The sequence below is a fragment of the Cupressus sempervirens genome, chromosome 10 (genome assembly GCF_028749045.1).
Source record: "Cupressus sempervirens isolate cs-2001-9-10 chromosome 10, ASM2874904v1, whole genome shotgun sequence".
Lineage (NCBI taxonomy): Eukaryota > Viridiplantae > Streptophyta > Pinopsida > Cupressales > Cupressaceae > Cupressus > Cupressus sempervirens.
Window position 1 is genome coordinate 937,713,129 of NC_143127.1, and position 23,852 is coordinate 937,736,980.

Consider the following 23,852-nt stretch of genomic DNA (forward strand, 5'->3'; position numbering starts at 1 on the left):
GACTTGATTCAGCATTTCTAGGACTAAACCACTAGGACTCACACACTATCAAGGCCCCAACATCTTCAAAGGATCAATATCCCAACTTAGGCCTAGAAATCCAAGTAGGTCAAAATTTAGTTTTCCTTGGAAAACTTCCAAACTTTCCAAAGGACAAGGCCAACTTATCACCTTTTCAAATACCTTTTACCTAGTTCTTGAAGACTCAATGAATTCTCAATTATCTTCATATCAAAATATTACACAAATGTAAAAAATGTTTGATTTTAAGATAGCTATCAACTTTGACTAGCATATAAAATGGCACTAGCTTTTTATGTAGAATTACCCATCTCAAATGAAAACAACAAATAAGTTCTACCCAAAAAAAAACACATGAACTATCTAAACAAATTATAACATAAATTATACTATTTAGATAAAACCATGAATGATGATAATGTACCTAGATTGACATGCATGTCATCATCAACCTTAACATATAAATCAACATCCCATTTAGCGAGTGTTGTAGAGAATTAGATCTTGGTCTTTGCTGAGAGATGATGGTAGCCTTCAACATGTTTGAGTCTAAGGAAGTCATTATGCTCTGCATCTTCTTCTTCAATTGCACGATCCAAAATGCCACCTAGTGTAGCACTGTGCCCAATCACAAACCTTATCACTATCCCCTTCTCCTCCTCCAACTTCTTCAGCTTTGCCCCTGCCATTCTCATTTCCCATTTCCCATTTTATTCATGGGCTTCAAACAAGACATAGTGATATTCAAATTTAAAAAATTATAATTGTTACAAGTGTTTTAATTGAGTATAGTTGTTGACCTTGTGGCATCCAAGTGTGTCAGATAGAATCATAACATTTTCTACTGCTAAAAGCAGTGTTGATTCCCACCATGACAAATGCTTTTTTGGTAGAAGATTTATTTGCTTTCTCCACTCCATTCATCTTCACTCCACTTGTAACTCTTGCTACTCCTAATTCCATTTCCAATGAAGATATTGTTTTGTGTAATGACCTACATCACTCATGCCCCTTTATATTCTTCAAATGAATCTTAAAACTATCCATTACAATACCACTTATCCCAATAGATTCAGCTAATTTAAACTTCTCATACATTTATATATATCTTAGATGATAACACATCAAAATTCAATCTAGCATTATAAGATGATTTTTATAAGTTTATGATTCAAAAATAAATATGTTTTGGAGTTTATCTGAAATAATTACAGATGACAAAACAAATAAAAGATAAAAACATGTTAGTCATAATATCATTATTGATAACTATGTTCCAAATGCAAATAATTATTTGTTTGAGCTTCTAGCAATGATCAAGCGGCTCACTAAATGGCTTGATGAGTCTTAGAAACTTCTCCCATTATATCCTTGCTTTCACTAGTTTCAAGTTTCTAGTTACATGCACACAATCATGACTCTACATCACAAATCATTCACATTCTAAAAAAATTCATGTTCTTTTATTACATTTTGATCTAAACAAAAAATTCTACACTTTCACTTATTCAAATGACTAATCTAAAAATGGTTCCTATTAAAGAATCTAATATAAATTCAAATAATGTATCTAGATTCTAAACAAATCAAAACATAAAATATGTGATTTAAACTTATCTCATCACTTGCACATAATAACAATACCCACCTTGTCATGTGGATAGTCTTAGGGGCGAGGTTGCAACATTGTATTTGGTTCCAAATGATCACTCTTTCTCTCTCTCTCCCTCTCTCCCTATTCAATCTAATGAACCAACTGGATCTGCTCTACATTTTAATGTCTCAAGTATTATCTCGTGGTCTAATTCTTTCCAAAGAATCTAATTATGTGGTTTTCTACCATATTTTATCAAGTGGACATTTGATGCAACAACAAGGTTTGAATAATGAAGAATCTTTCTCTTTGTTTGCCAATCCTTGAATAACCACAAGTTAGGGTTCTTTATAGAATATCGTCTAAGTGATGTGCCAATTACAACCACCACACTGATATGGTACTCTAAACCTTCACCATCTATAATAGAGTGATCCAAAAAAAAAAAAAATTCTTGGATACAATGATACGAATAATAATTTGTCCCTTCTTCATTGTCTTCAAGTGTAATAACAACAAAAACATGGTCTATAGTGACAAATGTACAAAATTTGGTCATTAATTTAGAAAATACTTAGGTAAAACTTATAAAGTTACATATTGAAATTACAAAGATATATAAATATATATATATATATATATATATATGAATTACCAAGTTGCACTAGATCAGACAAGTGGTCAAAGTCAATAGATAAATCCATCTCTATCATTTTCAGTGCTTGTGCGGGACGATAGGTGTCAATTGGGTCCAAAACCTGTATATCCCATTTGTCCACCCATTCAGTTGACTCGAAGTCATCCTAATTTTCCTCTACACATGATGGACAATAGCATGCCATTTTTCATGTGTGGATACTCCATGAACCTGCATCAGAGCTTCTAAAAGAGTACAACTCACTGGATCCTATTAGTGTGCAACAATGCTCATATGGTGCAATGTTAGTATTATCTATCAACCAAAAAAATCTATGAATCGTAGATTCACCTTCCTTACCTGGACCATTGTATTGCTCCATCTTTGTACTTTAGTTCTTCATGAGCTAAGGCTCTTTTGCTGCATGTGCGTACACCATCATGCTCTCCCTTTCCATGACCAGCCTCAATGAAATTCCACATATATTGAATTCTACACAACCTGTGCATCTTGCTCAACCAATAGAACATTCGTGCATTCTTGAATTGAGATTCACAATTGTCTAACCAAATAATGTGCTGATGATATCTTATGCCCTTGTTAGCCAAATCTCCATAAAATAGTTGAAAACAACCATGTACAAATACCATAGAATGTGATAGATCATCACTGATGTAAAAATGGTACTCCCTCAAAATCTTCCTATCATCCTTTGTACTTGTAGGTGAATGCATGAATGTTATGTGAACAAATATGGAAACCTATTCAGAAGTATAATACTTTTCTTGCACCTCATTTTGTGGTTGTAGTGTGTAGTTCTTTGTGAAGTCTACAACCAAAAAAATGGTATCTAGTAAAAATGTATCCTTGCACAACTTGAATTGCAAATCCAATCATTAAGCTCTATGTGTATACGTTGCATACTCATAAATAATCTTTTCACAAAAAATCTTCATGAACTCATACACTGGAATCTTTTCAATGACTAAATCACATCTTTTACCCTATTTCCCATCTTTTAGAGGATATGTCACTATCTTAAATTTTTCATAATCTACTATTTCATTTTTAATTGCATGTGTACTATCCATATGTTCACAAATTGATAAAAGTTGCAAAGAACCAAAAAATAAGCATGTACCATCCAAGCATGATGTCTTGTAAAATTGTTGGTTGTCCCCTGTTTCACATAAAATGTTGGATATAAATTCCCTTGAAGATCTTGGTGGATCATTCATGTCACAATCTTGCAAAACAAACTTAGAATGCAAAAACACACATGTATGCCTAAAAATATCAAAATGTTTAGAAAATTCAATATGTATCCTACAAAAAGAAGTTGTGCATGTTTGATTTATCTTCACATAAAAAGGTTTACCCATCTCAAAAAATCTTTGACTTATTTGAATTTGAGGATACATACCAATAAATTTTGCAAAAAATTGTGTCTAAGTTGAGTCCAAAAAATGTTTCGCATGTGGGTCACGATTTTGGCTACCAATCCTCCTTCTTACAACATCTGTTTGATTAGGAGAAACACGTGTGTTATTTTTTCAGAAATCTTTGATCAATGATTTCAAAGCTTCACTAATTTCTTTATCCTTTCATGGTAGTCCACTCCTAAATGTCCATAACTCTTTTTTTTTGGATCTTCCAATCTCTCATGCCTTAGAATGGTTCTCCTTAGGGTACCTCTACCAATTTTTAATATTTTTCTTGTCTTTCTCATGTGTCAAGCTTTCTTCATTTGGGTACTTACTATTGTTGATGGAAGTACTCATCTTGTGATATTATTATCTTTGGTGTGTAATTTAGAACCCACTTTTTCATAAGCACTCATTAGATTCTTTACAATATTTTTTCATTTGAATTGTCCATCGTTCTTAGCCCAAGAATCTTCATGATAGGCCTAAATTTCAAATTTCTTATCATTTCAAAAAATAATTGGCATTGACCTATAATATTTAATTCTTCAAAGAATAATTTCCACATACAATTAACTTTTTGTTGACAAGTACACTTGCTAATCTTGTCAAGCATTGATTTAAAATGTTAGTATCAATATCAATCAAATATTTTGGTCTTCTAAAAAAAATTATAGAAGGTGTTATAATCTCTTCCATTCCCTCAACATTTTGAATATTAACATAAGGTTGAGTGTTTTGCATACCTTGAACCGAGGATGATATGAATTGGCAATAAGATGCAAAAGATGGAATATCACCTACTTGATATATTGATGTTGTGCCTTCAACATGACATGATGGAGTGTGTACATCATTGGATCTACAAATTAATGTCTCTTCAACATGAGAGGATGATATGACTCCAACATTGGAAGATGGTGTAGCTTTTCAATTGTCTTCTTGAGCATAACAGTCTCATTCATTCTCTTTGTCTTTCCAATTCTTCATCTTTGTTTCTTTGTATCGGTGGTTCTTGTTCCTCTTCAAAAGTCAATTCTTTATTATTGTTTTGCAATTTTCTTTGTTCATGTAGCAGTTTCATTTTATCTCTTTTAACTGCCAAATCTCTCACCCTCTCTTCATTTGTTTGAGTTTTTGGTTTCTTCCTTGGCATGATGATGATTTCTACATGTCAAATTATTCAAACATCTGAATTACTTACAATTTTTAAATTACAAATCATTCAAATAAATATAAAAATTATAATTATTTCAATGAATACACAATATATATCAAACAACTTGCCAAATTTTTAACCATTTCCAAAAAATAATTCATTCAAACATACAAATTTTAACGAATTCACTATATATTAAACAACATGTTAAATTATAATCAAATTTGTCTCTATATATCAACAAACAATATTTAAAAAGGACTGTACTAACCTTTTTTATAGAAAGAATATTCAAAAAGCCTTCAAATAGCATATCTAATGATTGAATTTGGTGTTTGCTAGCTTCAAAAAGTTTTCAAATAGTGTTTGCTAACTCCTAATAGCTTGAAACTCGTGTTTTCTATTAAAACAATAGAATGCACAACAGACAATAAGAAAAATATGGATCAAAAGGGACCCAAACTTGCTTTGAGACCATTTTTTGGTGATTTCACATAGTGCATATGCACTATAGCATGTATGCACTATAAATCATGTACGCATTATAGTGCCTACGCACTATGTGAAAATACATCTTTCCCTATCCCACCATCCCCCATCCCCTACTTTCTCTCTCTCCCTACTCTCTCTTAGTCTCTCTCTCCTCTCCCATCCCTTTCTCTCTCTCCCTCTCTCACTCCCTCTCCCATTGCCTACTCTCTCTCACTCTCTCTCTCCCATCCCCTACTCTCTCACTTTCTATCCTTTCTCATCCCCTACTCTCTCTCTCCTCTCCCATCCCCTACTCTCTCACTCTCTCTCACTCTCCCTCTCCCACTGCCTACTCTCTCTCTCACCCACTCTCCTCTCCCATCCCCTACTCTCTCTATCTCACACACTCCTAGCCCCTCTCTCTCTCCCACTACCTACTCTCTCTCTCTCCCCTCTCCCATCCCCTACTCTCTCTATCTCTCTCCCTCTCCCTCTCCCACTACCTACTCTCTCTCTCCCATCCCCTACTCTCTCTCACTCTCTCTCCTCTCCAAACCCCTACTCTCTCTCTCACACTCCCATCCCCCTCTCTCTCTCTCCCTCTCCCACTACCTATTCCCTCTCTCTTTCTCATCCCCTACTCTCTTGAGCTCCCATCTCCTACTCTCTCTTGCTCTCCCTCTCCTACTCCCTCTCCCACTACCTACTCTCTCTCTCTCACTCTCTCTCTTACATCCCCTACTCTCTCTCACTCTTTCTCATCTCCCATCCCCTCCTCTCTCTCACTCTCTCTCCTCTCACATCCCCTACTCTCTCTTACTCTCTCTCCTCTCCCATCCCCTACTCTCTCTCTCAAGCTACTTTCCCTCTCCCCCCTCTCCCATCCCCTAATCTCTCTCACTCACACACTCTCATCCTCCTCTCTCTCTCGCTCTCCCACTCCCTCTCCCATTGCCTACTCTCTCTCTCCCATCCCCTACTATCACTCTTGTTCTCTCTCTCTCTCTCTCTCTCTCTCTCTCTCTCTCTCTCTCTCTCTCTCTCTCTTCTACCCCCTACTCTCTCTCACACTCTCTTGTATCCCCTACTCTCTCTCTTACACACACTCCCATCCCCCCTCTCTCTTCCTCTCCCACTCCCTCTCCCACCACCTAGTCTCTCTCCCCCATCCACTACTCTCTCTCTCTCTCTCAAGCTTCTCTCTCTCCCCTCTCACATCCCCTACTCTCTCTCTTTCACAAAAACACACTCCCATCCCCCCTCTCTCTCCTCTCTCATCCCCTACTCTCTAGATCTCTCACACACACTCCCATCCCCCCTCTCTCCCTCTCCCACTGCTTACTATCTCTCTCTCCCTCTCTACTCTCTCTCTCTCCCATCCTCTACTCTTACTCTCTCTCCCATCCCCCTACTCTTTCACACTCTCTCCCATCCCCTACTCTCACTCTCTCTCTCTCTCCCATCTCATCTCTCTCTTTGCCACCCCCTACTCTCTCTCAAACTCTCACACTCTCTCCCATCCCCTACTCTCTCTCTTACACACACTCACATCCCCCCCTCTCTCCCTCTCCCACCACATACTCTCTCTCCCATCTGCTACTCTCTCTCTCTTAGGCTACTCTCTCTCTCCCCTCTCCCATACCCTACTCTCTCTCTTTCACAGACACATGCTCTCATCCCCTCTCTCTCCTCTCACATCCCCTACTCTCTAGATCTCTCACACACACTCTCATCCCCCATCTTTCTCTCCCTCTCCCACTCCCTCTTCCATTGCCTGCTATCTCTCTCTCTCCCTCTCTACTCTCTCTCCCTCTCCCATCTTCTACTCTCTCTCTCTCTCATCCCCTACTCTCTCTCACACTCTCTCCCATCCCCTACTCTCACTCTCTCTCCCATCCCATACTCTCTTTCTACAACCCCCTACTCTCTCTCACACTCTCTTCCATCCCCTACTCTCTCTCTCTTACACACATTCCCATTCTCCCTCTCTCTCCCTCTCCCACTCTATCTTCCATTTCCTACTCTCTCTCCCCCATCCCCTACTATCTCTCTCTCTCTCTCTCCCCTCTCCCATCCCCTACTCTCTCTTTTACACACCCACACACTCCCATCTCCCCTCTCTCTCTCTCCTCTCCCATCCCTTACTATCTAGATCTCTCACACACTCCCATCCCCCCTCTCTCTCCCCCTCTCCCACTCCCTCTCCCACAGCCTACTATCTCTCTCACTCTCTCCCTCTCTACTCTCTCTCTGATCCCTTATTCTCTCTCTCCCATCCCCTATTCTCTCTCTTCCACCTCTACTCTCTCTCACACTCTCACACTCTCTCCCATCCCCTACTCTCTCTCTTACACACACTCCCATCCCCCTCTCTCTCCCTCTCTCTCTCCCTCTCCCATTACCTCTCCCACTGTCTACTCTCTCTCTCCCATCCCCTACTCTATCTCTCACTTTCTCTCCCTCTCCCACTCCCTCTCCCACTACCTACTCTCTCTCACTCTCCCTCTCTACTCTCTCTCTACCACCCCTATCTCTCTCACAATTTCACACTCTCTCCAATCCCCTACCCTCTCTCTCTTACACACATCTCCATCTCCCCCCTCTCTTTCTCCCTCTCCCACTTCCTCTCCCACCGCTTACTCTCTCTCTCCCATCCCCTACTCTCCCTCAAGCTACTCTCTTTCTCTCACCTCTCCCATCGTCTACTATCTCTCTTTCACACACACGCACTCCCATCCTCCTCTCTCTCTCTCACTCTCCCTCTCCCACTATCTCCCACCGCCTACTCTCTCTCTCCCCCATCCCCTACTCTCAATCTCTCTCTCCCATATTGTACTCTCTCTACCACCTCTACTCTCTCTCACACTTCCTCTCTCTCAAATCCCCTACTCTCTCTCTTACACACATTCCCATTCCCCCTCTCTCACTCCCTCTTCCACTGCCTACTCTCTCTCCCATCCCCTACTCTCTCTCTGTTTCTCTCTCTTTCTCTCCCTTTTCCCATCCCCTACTCTCTAGATCTCTCACACACACTCTCATCCCTCCTCTCTCTCCCTCTCCCACTCCCTCTCCTACTGCCTATTGTCTCTCTCTCACTCTCTCCCTCTCTACTCTCTCTCCCCCATCTCCTACTCTCTCTCCCCTCTCCCATCCCCTACTTTCTCTCTTTGCCACCCCTACTCTCTCACACACTCTCATCCTCCTCTCTCTCTCTCCCTCTCTCACTCCCTCTCCCACTACCTACTCTCTCTCTACCATCCCCTACTCTCAATCTCTCTCTCTCCCATCTCATACTCTATCTTCCACCCCTACTCTCTCTCTCTCTCTCTCTCACACTTCCTCTCTCCCATCCCCTACTCTCAATCTGTCTCTCCCATCCCATATTCTCTCTTTCCCACCCCTACTCTCTCTCACACTTCTCCTCTCTCCCATCTTATGCCCTCTCTGCCACCCCTACTCTCTCTCACTTCCTCTCTCACACATCCCCTACTCTCTCTCTCCCTTCTCCCATCTCTCTCTCTCTCTCTCTCTCTCTCTCTCTCTCTCTCTCTCTCTCTCTCTCTCTCTCTCTCACACACACACACACACACATGCACACATGCCCATCCCCCCTCTCTCTCGGTCTTGATATACCTCTCTTCTTTCCTCTCTATGCACTATTTAGGTCTCAATAGTGTGTGCACTAAAGTGCGCAAGCGCTATTAAGACCCAAATTTAACAAGCTTTAAATAGTTCACACACACTATGCACTATGCGCTATAGGGTGTACATACTATTCAAACCTTTGCATTCTACCAAGCCTAAGGCTTGGTTTTTCCTTGGGGATCAAACCCAAAGATTTGGAGTATACAAATTGGTTTGAGACGTGTTTTACTATAAACATACAAAAAATGATTGATTTTTCTTGTGTGCTCTCCTTCAAGATTCCTTGTGGTTGAGCATCGATAAGATCAGGTTACATGACATTGTAGGTCTCTGTGTTGGCTATATAATCATATAATTTATTTTTTATTTGAGCTATTTCAAGCCTTTCATCTATAATTTATTTTGAATGTATGTGCATTTTTGTCAAAAACCAACATGTACTAATTAGGCTATAGATTTTAGCTCATTCATTGAATTTTGCAACAACTTAGTTTTTTAGAAACTAGACTCCATTCTACACACTTTGAAAAAAAGAAGTTCTGATTTTAGATTAGTTTTCAATCATTTCTAGGGGGAGCACACAGATATTTCATGTTTTTGGGATGTGTTTAGTTAAAAAAATTCATTAAAAAAATACACATTATAATTAAATTACCCAAAAAAATTGGGATAAACTACATAGTATTAAGTAACTTTTGACTAGAGTGATTAAAGAATTTCAAAAATAAAGTTAAAATTTTAGGGGGGCCACACTTTGTACTGTGTTATATTTTTTTTGAATAAATAATACCACTTTCTATGGCCCCCTTAATTGAGGACCTAAAACTAAACCATTTTGGAAAAAAATTAGTAGTTTAGAAACTAGATTCAAAGGACTACTACTTTTGTTTTTGTCAAATCTTAAAATTTTGACTGTAACTATCTTCAAATTCTTGTTGAAGTTCAAAAATTGTTGATTTTAGAAAAAAGGTGTCCACTTATACCCCCCTTTTGGCACCACAACTTGGTGCACTTACCCATTATATGTACCTTAAAAATTTTTGATAAAAATAGCAAAGAATTTGGATAGAGCTCAAGAAGATCTTTCTAGTACTTTTTTGGGTTGAAAAATGGAGCTAAAATGAGCAAGTTGTGCCCCCTAGAATGCAAGAAGGATAATCCAGCTTCAACAACAAAACCAAGTACCGACATGGAGAAAAAAGACAATAAAAATCTCATGAGAGTGTCAGGCTAGAAATCAGATTTTTGGTGATATCTTGTTTGCCCAAAAATGTCTATCTTTTCTCAAGATATCACAAAAAAACTCAAAGTACCCTTGTTAAGCCAAAAATCCCTTTAAGGGCCAAAAAATTAGGTCTGTGGGCCTCCATAGGACCGTAGGAGGGCATTGATCATTAGAAGTGCTAGTTGGTGGAGTAGCGTGTAGGTAGTGGTCGAGTCGTGTGCAAGTGATGGTCAGCTAGTGGAGATACCTGGCAGTGTTCTGGCTATGCAACCGCTATAGGTGAAGCGTGTAGTGACACACTGACAGTGCATGGGCAACACATTTTTTTTATAATGGAGGATGGTTTTTTAAATCACAATAAAAATAAATCTTTTGATTTTTTTGTGTCTCGTTTTGCATGTAGATTCGTATAGGCCCTAGAGGTAAAAACAATTGTCACATAATTCAACTATCTCCAAAATTGAAGTACCTTAAATGGAAATAGAGGTTTTTTTATGCTGCAAGCTCAAGGGCGAGGTCTGCTTGAGACCAAAGTGCACCAAAATTCAGAGACCCGCTATTTCAATAAAAAAAATATCAAAGTGATCCAACAAATCCATGTTCCTCTATTTTTTCAAAAACAAACAAGATGCACAATAGGTCTGACTTTGATACCATAAAGGATTTGAGAAAATAGAAATCCATAGATCCCATTGAACACCTGAATTCAAGAAGCTATCACATGGAAGGAAAAATAAGAGAAGGAAAGGGTTTGGCTCTAAAAAAGAGGAATAATATATTTATTAGCGAAAATAATAAGTAAAATATACAATGGATCAATGATTATAGAAGGATATCAGAAACCTAAAAGGGAAAATCTAAGAGTTAAGCATTTAATAATTAATATAATTATTAAATGTGACTAATGAAAATGTACAAAAGTGAGATCTTTAGAAGGAAGTAAAGTTAATTTAATCAGTGTAATTAAATTAATACTTTAACAAGTAATTTTGACAAATTGGAAGTAGGGAAAAATTAATTACATATGAAATCCATGATTTAAATTATCCTTAACCAAAATAAATTTTAACATTTTCATTTTTGAAGTAGAACCTTAAAATTTGGTTAGTAGAAAACCTAGAAGAGTTAAAGTTATAAATTGGTCGATCAAAGAGTTAGATTTTTTTGAAGAAGGCTTCTTCTCAAGAAAAGTATATGATTATCACTTTAGATTTCTCTCCTTTTCTCCTTACTCTTCAAAGTGATCTCTAGACTAATGTTGGTAGAAAATCACTTGATGAACTACACAGTCAACTCAGTGTATTTGAAGAAAATTATAAAGTACAAGTCAAACAAATTACCATTAGATGGTCTTGATCAAAGAGTTAAAGCTTTTTTTTAAGGAAGTTTTCATGTCTCTCGAAGGGATTATTATGATTATAAACATAATTGAACATATATCTTGTAGCTTATTGATTTCGTATGTTATGGTTTATTCAACCCATAATACAAGCACCTTGTTGTTGCATTGATTCAATTTTTTACATTGATGGAAGCAAAAAATTGATATGCAAATACTTTGAAGGAATCACCTAGATACTTAGAGGATGTTTGAAAATAAGTTGGCTTATCATCCATTATATTATTTGCATAGTTTCATGTTTGATGGATTCAATGATATTATTAATTCAGGCAACATTTATATCTAATGACATATACTATTAGAAATGCTTTACAATAACTAAGAGTGGGGTGAGGGGGGTGGATGAATTAGTTATTCAAGGTCCAAAAATCCAATTCAAACTTTTTAACTAAGTGTAGTGAGCCCATTCAATCATTCATTCTTCTAAGCTTAATCATTTATATTCATCATTCCTATTCAGCAAGTTACTGTAAATCAATATGCAAACATAACACATGAAATATCAACACATAACACAGTGATTTACATGGAAACCTCATTTGAGAAAAAAACACTAGTAACATGCTACCCAATTCTCACTCTTTTGAAGTGATGCCTTGTAAAAGGCTTTCCCTATTAAAGGCTACAGCACATAGTTAAATGTGACCTGGTTAAAGGATTTAACCACCTTGTGATAAGTGGGCCTAGTTAGAGGACTTTAGAAAATTTACTTGGAATGCCACCCTATTAAAGGATTTACAAATGTTTGTTAAACCAACCTAAGTCCATAGGATTTTTACCCTAACTGATACAATTTCTAGAGAGTAACAATAAGGGGTTTTGATCTTATTACAATGTACAACTTATCTTGCAGATTTTAGATCACTCTTCAGCTCACAACATTGTGTGGCTTTCAACCTCTTCAACTTTGACAGCTTGTCCTACTCTCAAGCCTTATCTCCTTGAGTCTCCATGCTCAATGTACAAGTGCAATCCTCTCTTTCTGATCACTTATCAAAGTAGAGTCTCTATGCTCTATTCTTCCTTCTCCTAGATGCCTTCTTCTTGACACCCTTCAACCACTTCACAATTTGGCACACTAGCAACTCTTGCTTCTTGGTTTATGACTCCTTAAATAGAAGTCTGGACTTTCTTTTCTTGCTTGATTCTTCCCTCCTTTGATTTTAGTTCGAATGGATTAGGTAGGATTCATTGAATCTAACCTACTTCTTGTTTCTTCTAAAAACACCTTGAAGAATCCTCTTGAATTCACTCAAAAATGGTTTACATAGAATTTTGTACAACCAGCTCATCATCCTTATCCTTCAAATAGTTTAAAAAATTCAAGGTAACAACTTTGTTGACTCAGATCTAGCAAATCTTTGACTTTTCCAATAATGTAACAGCTTGGCACTATTGAAATTTTAGTGCTCAGCACCTACTATGTTACTTGGCACCAACTACATTTTACTAATGCTCGACACTTGAAGTCCACTTGGCATCCACTAAGTTTTCTATTTTCTCGGCTCCTTCTATATCACTCGACACTTGAAGTTCACTCGACACCTGAAGTTTACTTGGCACACACTAGGTTTTGCATTTGCTCAACTCCAACTGAAAATTTTCTTAGCTTAAACTAGCTTACTCAGCACTCACTGATGAACTTAGTTTAAGCTTTATAGTCAACCTTGTTACAACTTATTCCTCCAAAGTTTCTAAGTGTGGCCAACCTTTGTATCTTTTATTATGTGATCAATACATCATTTAACCATTATCTTAGCTAATCCTTGCACTTCATTACAAAACCATAACTCACCCTTTCCCTTAGGTGCTTTTGTTACACCTTATTGATTAAATCATCTTCATTAATCAACTAAACTATAGTACTTGGATCTTATAAGAAATTGTCATTCTTAAAAATAGTAGGTTTGACATCAATGACAAAAAAATAATTAAAAAAAAATTATTAACAACATTCTCCCTTTGTCAATCAATCTTCTTCTTGCAATGATCTTTTCAATTAGATTTCCAACAATCTCCCTCTTTAGCATTGATGGCAAACCAAACTGATCAACCATCAAACCAAACTATTTAACCATGTTATCAAAATGTGAACTAGGTTAGAATAGTAAGTCAAATGCCAAAAAAAAAAATTAGATTACACAATTTCTTCCTCTCTTGATCTACTATCCTGATTGCTTTACTTCTACTTCTCCCTCTTAGCTATTGTATCAGTTTTCTTTCCTTTCTTCCTTCTTACATTCTCTCTCTTTGTATGCATTGCTCATCTTCTACTATTCTGGTATCTAACCACTTCTTTCTCTGTCCATAAATATAATTAGTTTCTCCATTCTTCTTCATCTTCTCCCTCAATTGTTGATCAGTTTCTACATTTTCTCTCTCTTTGACAAAATGCCAAAGACATATTATCTCAATATCTTATCATGCAAGTGTACCATTTGTAGGTTCTTTCAATTTCTCCCTCAGTCACCTTGCTTGTGACTAATTTGAAACTTCAGCACCTTAATTACTTTAGAAAAAATCCTAAAATAAGTATCCTTTGCATCAATGTGTAATATTTTAATCAATCAATTCATTTGATGCAGGATAGTCTTTGTTATTGCTTAAGTAGCCTTGGCTAGGGGTATTACCCCTAGCTTACCTCTAAGATATTCAAAAGCATCTTTGGGTAATGCTTTTGTAAAGATATCAACAATCTATTCCTTTGAATTAATATATTCCATCCTCACTTGTTTGTCTTCCACCAATTCTCTTACATAATGATACTTAATTGCAATATGCTTGGTTTTGGCATGCATTACAAGATTCTTTGATATTTTGATGGCACTTGTATTATCACAATAAAGTATTGTAGGCTCATTTATCTCTTCCTTCACACCTTGAAAAAAATGTTTAATCCATACAATATTAGTGCAATTAATAGTAGCAACAACATATTCAACTTCTGCTATTGACTATGAGGTAAAACTTTGATTTTTGTTGGTCCAAGTAATCAGTCTTTTACCTAAGAAAACTTCTCCTCCACTAATGCTTTCTTTGTCATCAATATCACCTCCCCAATCTGCATCAGTGTAGGCTCTTAGTTCAAACTTTTCACTCCTCTTATAGTACAAACCAAAGTCATCAGTTCCTTTTAGATACCTCAGTATTCTCTTTAAAGTCATCATATGATTTTCTCTTGGATTTGTAAAAAATCTTGCCCCTATTCCAACAATTAATGCAATGTTTAGTCTACTATGTACAAAATACTACAACTTTCCAATCATTGATCTATACATTGTCTAATTTACTTTAGCTGACTCATCATTCTTTGATAACTTATGTCCTGTTACCATTGGTGTGTTGACTGGTTTTGAGTCTTCTAATCCAAATGTCTTGAGTATCTCCTTGATGTATTTTGATTGGGTCACAAATATACCATGCTTCAATTGATGTACTTGTAAGCCAACAAAAAATTTCATTTCTCCAAACATTGACATTTCAAACTCATGTTTCATTTGATCAGCAAAATCTTTGCATAGAGTATCTTTTCCTCCAAATATTTTATCATCAACAAAGATTTCAAATATCAAAATGTCTTTACCTTTTTCTACCTTGATATATAGGTTGTTGTTCTCATCTGTTCTCTCAAATCCTATCTTTACAAGATATTTTTGCAGTCTCTCAGACCATGCTCTAGGTGCTTGTTTCAAAACATAGAGTGCCTTATGCAGTTTGCAAACCATATCCTTGTTATCATCATCAACAAATCCCTCTGGTTGTTCTATGTAGACTTCCTCTTCTAGTATACCATTTAGAAAAGTAGACTTCACATCCATTTGGTAGACATTGAAACCTTTGTAAGTAGCATATGCAAGTAGTGTTGTTAATCCTTCCATTCTTGCAACAAGGGAAAATGTTTCCCCATAATCCAATCCTTCTTGTGCATAGCCTTTGCAAACTAGTCTAGCCTTGTTTCCTGTTATCTCACCATTCTCATCAAGTTTTTTTTTTTTTCTGAAAACCCATTTGGTACCAATTACATTCTTATCAGCTGGTATCTCACCATTCTCATCAAGTTTTTTTTTTTCTGAAAACCCATTTGGTACCAATTACATTCTTATCAGCTAGTATCTCACCATTCTCATCAAGTTTTTTTTTCTGAAAACTCATTTGGTACCAATTACATTCTTATCAAGTTTTTTTTTTTTTTTTCTGAAAACCCATTTGGCACCAATTACATTCTTATCTCACCATTCTCATCAAGTTTTTTTTTTTTTTTTTTTCTGAAAACCCATTTGGTATCAATTACATTCTTATCACATACTTGGCTAATATTGATTCTATTCTTATTTCCATGTTTGATCCTTCAGCTTCAGAGTCATTTTGCTCTTCTTCATCTGGTATTTTATCATCTCTTTCATGTGTACTATATTCAAAATTAGAATGTGCATTTTCTTCATTCTACATCTTGGCTTCTAAATGTAGCTCGACATTCACTAGTTGTGACTCGGCTGATATTGAAATTTGTTGTTGATTCCCAACTTGATTGGTAGCATCATCTTCAATAGTCATTCCTTCATAGAAGTATACAAAGGATCTATAATCTTTTGGTTACTTAGTTTCATCAACCTAAATTTCTGCATGCTCATCAAAATTTACATTTGCACTCTCCACAATCTTGTTAGTGTTAGTATTCAAACACTTATATGCCTTACTTCTAGTGGAGTATCCAAGGAATATGCCTTCATCACTTTTTGTATCAAACTTGTCATTTCTAGTATCTTTAAGAATATAGCATTTACAACCAAATACTTTGAAATGTTTTACATTATGTGAGTGACCATACCACAATTCAAAAGGTGATGCATTTGTTCCTTTCTTGACTTGGACTCTATTTAGGGTGTAAAAAATAGTACTTATAGCTTCTCTCAAGTACTTTAGAGCAACATTTTTCTCCATCATCAAGGTTTTGGCATAGTCTATCACTAATCTATTCCTTCTTTCAGCAATACCATTCTAAGATGGAGTTCTTGGTGTTGATGTATTCCTTTTGATACCTTTGTCATTGTAGAATATCTCAAATTCTTTTGATGTGAACTCTCCTCCTCTATTTGATCTCAGACACTTTAGACTCTTTCCTATTTCCTTCTCAACTCTGGCCAAATACCACTTAAACATTTGAAATGCATCATATTTTTGCTTGAAAAACATGGCAATCATCATCCTGGAGTAGTCATCTACAAATAACATTATGTATATGTCTCCTTGGTAACTTTGTACTTCTATTGGACCACATAAGTCTGTATGGACTAGTTCTAGTACTTCTTTGGAAGTGTATGTTTTTCTTTTGAAACTAGATTTAGTAATCTTTCCTAGTTGACATTGTTTGCACATTGTGTTTTCAGGTTTCTTCAGCTTAGGCAAACCTCTAACTTTCTTCTTTTTTTTGATGCTAATCAGATTGTCAAAATTAACATGACATAGTCTTTATGCTATAACCACACATCATCAAGTCAAACAACTAGATAGGTTGCATCTTCTATATCTAGGTAAAACAAATTACTCCTAGTTTGTTCACCTTTTCCTATTAGATTTCCATCAATGTCACAGATTTTGGCAGTTTTGTTTCCAAATCCTACTTTGCAATCTATATTACCTAACTGTGATACACTCAAAAAATTATAATTTAATCCTTCAACATAGTATGCATTATCACATGAAATTTTCTCTATAATTTTAATTGAGCCTTTTCCCTTGATTTGACATGGAGCATCATTTTCAAATCTAACACTATTTCCATTATACTGGGTAAAGGTAACAAACTTACTTTTATCTCCTATCATGTGATGTAAGCACCCATTGTCTATGATTCACTTGTCATTTTTGTTCACATAGGTTACCAATGTTATTGCTTCATCTTCATTTGATTCATCCTTCATGGCCACATAGACTACTTCTTCATCATTCTCATCAGAATCTTCTTCAACAATGTAGCATCTTTTGCCTTTGTCCTTGTAATCACTACTATCATCTTCTCTCTTGTTCTTGTACTTATTTCTTTCTTTGTAGATTTTCTTCTGTGTACACCTTGTAGCAATATGACCTACTTCATTGCAATTGAAACAAATGATAGGTAGCTTACCTTTGAATTTACCTTTGCCTCTATGGAATCTTCTAGCCAGTAGTGCTTCCAACTATTCTACATCTTCCTCATTTGTACTGCTACCACTAGATGCATGTTTTCCTTTTCTACTCTTCTTCTTAGATTTCACCTCCTCAGTGTCTTTCAATGTCATCTTGGCCTTGAAAGCAGATTCAAGGTTCTCAGGTCTATAGTTGTCAAAGTTGGATAACTCAAATGTAGTAAGTCTTCCCACTATACCTTTAAAGGTTAGTGTATTTCCTTGTACACACCTTATCTCTTGGATGGCTGAAACTCTAATAACATAGATAGGGAGTAGGGTCCTTAAGTATTTTCTATTTATAGTTTCTTCTTCCAATTGACCACCCAGACTTCTTATTGCACTTACCACTTCTTTCATTCTAGAGCCATATTGAGTAGCATTCTCACCTTCCTCCATTTTCATGTCATCAAACTTTCCTCTAAGGCTTTCTCTCTTTGCTCTCTAAACATTTTGATCTCCTCCATAGATATTTGATAGGGCTTTCCACATCTTAAATGCAGTATCACATCCTTTGATGTCATCAGATTCAACATAGCTGAGTGCATAGGCAATCTCCAACATTGCCTGATTGTGCTCCTTCATTTTGTTCAAATCATCTGCAGCGAGGGGTCTAGCTGAATCTACATGCTCCACTCTAATTAAGTTTTTTGCATAATCACCTATTGATCCAAGGTGCAATTTCATCAAACTTTTCCATACAACAAAGTTGTCTTTGTTAAGCTTGGGAACTTCTCTCTTGGACATCTTGATCTTCCTTCTTCTAGTACCTTGAAACTAAATTAGTAGATGACTTTGATACCAATTTTTAGAAATGTTTTAGAATAGCTGAGAGGGGGGGTGAATCAGTTATTCAAGGTCCAAAAGTCCAATTCAAACTTTTTCACTAAGTGTAGTGAGCCCATTCAATCATTCATTCTTCTAAGCCTAATCATTCCTATTCAGTGAGTTACTATAAATCAACATGCAAACATAACACATGAAATATCAATACATAACACAATGATTTATGTGGAAACCCATTTTGAGAAAAATCACTAGTAACATGCTACTCAATTCTCACTCTTTTGAAGTGATGCCCTATGAAAGGCCTGCCCTATTAAAGGCTACAACACATTGTTAAATGTGACTTGGTTAAATGATTTAACCACCTTGTTAGAAGTGGGCTTGGTTAGAGAACTTTAGAACATTCACTTGGAATGCCACCCTATTAAAGGATTTACAAATGGTTGTTAAACCAACCTAAGTCCATAGGATTTTTACCCTAACTGATACAATTGCTAGAGAGTAACAATAAGGGGTTTTGACTTGATTACAGTGTACAACTTATGTTGCAAATTTAATATCACTCTTCATCTCATAACATTGCCTAGCTTTTGGCCTCTTCAGCTCTGATAGCTTGTCCTCCTCTCAAGCTTTGTCTCCTTGAGTCTCCATGCTCAATGTACAAGTGCAATCCTCTCTTTCTGACCACTTATTGAAGTAGAGTCTTTGTGCTCAGTTCTTCCTTCTCCTAGATGCCTTCTTCTTGACACCCTTCAACCACTTTGCAATTTGGCACACCAACAACTCTTGCTTCTTGGTCTATGACTCCTTAAATAGAAGTCTAGAATTGCTTTTCTTGCTCAATTATTCACTCCTTTGATTTCAATTCGAATGGATAAGGTAGGATTCATTGAATCTAACCTACATCTTATTTCTTCTAGACACACCTAGAAGAATCCTCCTAAATTCACTCAAAAATGGTTTACATAGAATTATGTGCCACTAGCTCATCATCCTTATCCTCCAACTAGTTTACAAAATTCAAGGTAACAACTTTGTCGGCTTAGATCTGGTGAATCTTTGAATTTTCCAATAATGTAGCAGCTCGGCACTATTGAAATTCTAGTGCTTGGCACATATTGTGTTACTCGGCACCAACTACATTTTACTAATGCTTGACACCTGAAGTTTACTCAACATCCACTAAGTTTTTTGTTTGCTCAGCTCCTTCTATATCATTTGGCACTTGAAGTTCACTCGGCACTTGAATTTTACTCAGCACGCACTAGGTTTTGCATTTTCTTAGCTCCAACTAAAAATTTTCTTGACTTAAACTAGCTTACTTGGCACTCACTAATGAACTTAGTTTAAGCTTTGTAGTCAACCTTGTTACAACTTATTCCTCGAAAGTTTCTAAGTGTGGGCAACCTTTGTATCTTTTAGTATGTTATCAATATATCATTTAACCATTGTCTTAGCTGATCTGTGTACTTCATTACAAAACCATAACTCAACCTTTCCCTTAGGTGCTTTTGTTACATCTTGTTGATTAAATCTTGTTCATTGATCAACTAAGTGATAGTACTTGGATCTTATAAGAAATTGCCATTCCTACAAATAGCAAGTTTGACATCAATGACAAAACAATGATTGAAAACATTTTGTTAACAACATTCTCCCTCTATCAATCAATCTTCTTCTTGCAATGATCTTTTCTATTAGATTTCCAACATATACTTGTAAAAGTTTCCTTTCTTTGAATAAAATTTATATTATCAAAAAAAAGGGAAAGAAACCAAACAAAGTGCTTCCATTTGAAGGAAAATTATATAAACAAGTGTAGAGAATTCCACATACTCTAATATCATCACATTGTTTAGGTAACCATATGCAAGAGTTGGATTTTTTTCTCCTACTCTATAAATATTCTTGAATTCTTCTCACAATGGATTACAGAAAATATAGAAGAAATGGTTAGAAATTAGGTAGATTTGAGCCATTCAAGAGACATGAAAGCCTAAACTACTTGGGAAATAGATATGAGAGATGGAAAGAAGGGAGTCAAAGGAATCATCCAAGGAAAAAGGTTCACATCTATCAATTTGGGGGGGCAGAGTGGCTTTTGAAAATATTGCTAAAAGACTAAGGAAACTATAGATCATGGTAAACCAAGGAAGTAGATGACAGAGGAACAAAAAATGACAAGATGCACAGTAGAAAGGGTGATGTTAGAAACTAGTTCTATGAAGGAGAAGAAAGATTTGATAGAAAAGATTGCTTTCTTTATGAAATGGGGAGGGCCATGGCCTGTAATAGGGATGATAAAAACTTGGTGTCATGAGAAGTGGGGAAAGGTGAAAGATTTCAAAACTCTAGAGAATGGTTATGGTGGAGATGGCTCAAGACAAACATTTTGAAATGTCCCTTTACTGGTTTTTCATGGTATTTCCATCTTCAACTCGGATCTTTAAAATCAAACAACCAAAATTACAAAGATCTGCCAATTTCCCAATAAAACCCAAATCGGGTATGTCCAAATTGGTGCCAAAAACTTCACAACTTCACAAATTATTAATAAATCTGAGAATGGACATTTTTACATAAATTTCAGCAGCATAACAGCCTACAAAATTACATTTCTAGATTTGTATAGCCTTTACACAACAACTCACAAATGTAGGACAAAACTATGCTCAATCGGGCTCCTGAAATTAACACACAATGCCCGAAAACACCACAAAACACTCATAAACTATCTTAGAAGTTTAATCAAGACCCAACACATATATTCAGCTCTATTTTAACATCTTAAAGTCTGAAATACAGCAGAAACCCAAACTGATATGAAACACTCAACTGAAAACACCAAATTCAAACCAAAAACAACCCCAAAAACCCACAAATCGGCACTATTCAGCACAAAGGAAAACTCTTTATGAGCATGCACATGGAATGGCTTCAAACTCCCATCCTTAGCCTTCCTAGAAACCTACAAACTCTGGTTCTTGGGTCTCCTTCTCCACAGGTTTGGCAGCCTCTGAAGAACAACAAGAAAATTAGCAAAAATCCAGTTCTAGCATGAGCCCAAAATGCCTCCAAACCCCCTTAAAAGAGGGCATAACCCTAACTCACGTCCAAGAGGGGTTAATAAAATTTAATTTAATAATAATTTTTATTTATTAGTCCATTAGTTTCCAAAGATTAGCCCGAAACTTCACCTTTTTGGAGCCTGCTTGCCTTAGCAAAATTTATTATTTTTTAATTATTTGAAAAGGGGACATGACAAGTCCTCCCCTCCCAAATATTGCTTGTCCTCAAGCAATTAAGGTTGGAATTCTCAAGAATATGTGCTCCTTCCCAAGTTGCATCCTCTAGTGGTAATCCTTTCCATTTGACCAAATGCTCTATGATGCTCCTATTTCTCAACCTTTTCTCTCTTGTATCCAAAATCTTTTCTGGTATCAAAACTAATTTCCCTTCATCATCAAGAGGTGGTAATTCTGTAGATACCATGGTTTGCTGGCCTAGAATCTTCTTTAAGCAAGATACATGAAAAATATTATGTATTTTGTTGTTTGGTGGGAGCTCCAATTCATAAGCTACCTCTCCTACCTTCTTGATGATTTTATAAGGCCCATAGAACCTTGGCTTGAGTTTCTCTGCCCCACTCCTCTTCAAGGTGCTTTGCTTATATGGCTGCAACCTAACAAATACCAAATCTCCCACCTCAAAAGATCTTTCAATCCTTTTCCTATCAGCATATATATTTTTTTGGTTCTGTGCATGTTGTAGATTATCCTTGAGCGACCTTATTATGTCTTGGCTTTTCTTGATGAAATCACTTGTTGCGGGTACTCTACTATCGGAAAGTATTAGATCAATAAAGGAAAGGGCATCATAACCATAAAGAGCACGAAAAGGAGGCATACCAATAGACATGTGATGAGATGTATTGTAACAATACTCCCCTAGGTGTAACCATTTCACCCAAGCATGTTGTTGATTTGAAACATAGTTCCTCAAATATCCCTCTATCCATTTATTAACTATCCTAGGAGTGAGTTCAGTTCCTGCCAAATGAAAGAGCTCCTTCCAAAAAGAGCTGAGGAATATACTATCCCGATCACTAACAATGTTTCTAGGCAAACCATGTAATCTAAAAATTTCCTTGAAGAACAATTCGGCCACTTGTGATGCCTTGAAATCAGATGTGATAGGAAAGAAATGTGCATACTTAGTTAGTCTATCTACCACCACATATATGCAATCCTTACCTTGAACCTTGGGCAACCCAGTGATGAAATCCATGGAAATACTTTCCCATTTTTGTTCGGGAATAGGAAGTGGCTGCAACAACCCTGCAAGAAATTTTGCTCACTCTTGCTTTGTTGGCATACCATACATTCCTTAATGTGTTTAAGGACATCCTCCTTCATACCCTTCCATGAAAACTGCTCTCGAATTTTCCTGTATGTCTTGAAGTATCCCTGATGACCAGCCAAAGGTGTGTCATGAAAGGCCCTCAATATCCTCTCCTTAGTTTTTGACCCTGGCACTAAGAAGATCTTGTTCTTGTAATAAATCAATTCATCAACAACCTTGTACCTGTTATCATCCACTAACTTATCCAAAATCTTGGTGGCAAATGAATCTTTAGCATACTCTAAAATTATGGAGACTTTCCAATCAACAGAGATAGATGATAAGGAACACAAAGTGGGCTTTCTTGAGAGAGCATCAACAACCACATTATTCTTTCCTTTCATGTATTCAATATCAAAAGCATAAGCTTGCAATTTTCTTACCCATTTTTTTTGATGATCATTCAAATCCCTTTGGTTCAAGAAGAATCTGAGGCTATTATGGTTTGTCTTTACAATGAATCTCCCACATACCAAATATTGTCTGAACTTATGAAGTGCATGCATGATTGCCAACATTTCCTTATCATAGATGGAGTAACCTTTCTCTGATTGATTTAATTTTCTACTCTCAAATTCTATTGGATGTCCTCTTTGAGTTAGGACAGCCCCTATACCTTCTCTAGAAGCATCACATTCAACAACAAAAGGTAAAGAGAAATCTGGAATTGCAAGCACAGGGCATGAACTCATTACCTCCTTAAGCTTATCAAATGTTTTTTGTGCCTCTTCTGTCCAAACAAAAGCTCCTTTCTTTGTCAAATCAGTCAAGGGGGCAGCAAGTTGAGAAAATCCCTTGGCAAATCTCCTATAGTAGCTACACAACCCGAAGAAACCTCTCAACTGTGTAAGATTAGTGGGTGGAGGCCAATCCAAAATTGCTTGGATTTTTTGTTGATCAACCTGTACTCCTTTAGAACTTAT

General features: G+C 36.5%; 1 pseudogene; it reads right to left on the reverse strand.

The window, feature by feature from the left end:
* Window positions 1-410: 410 nt before the first annotated feature.
* The window catches only part of LOC149537058 (putative beta-1,3-galactosyltransferase 8), a 35,596-nt pseudogene continuing 12,154 nt past the window's right edge, over window positions 411-23,852 (reverse strand).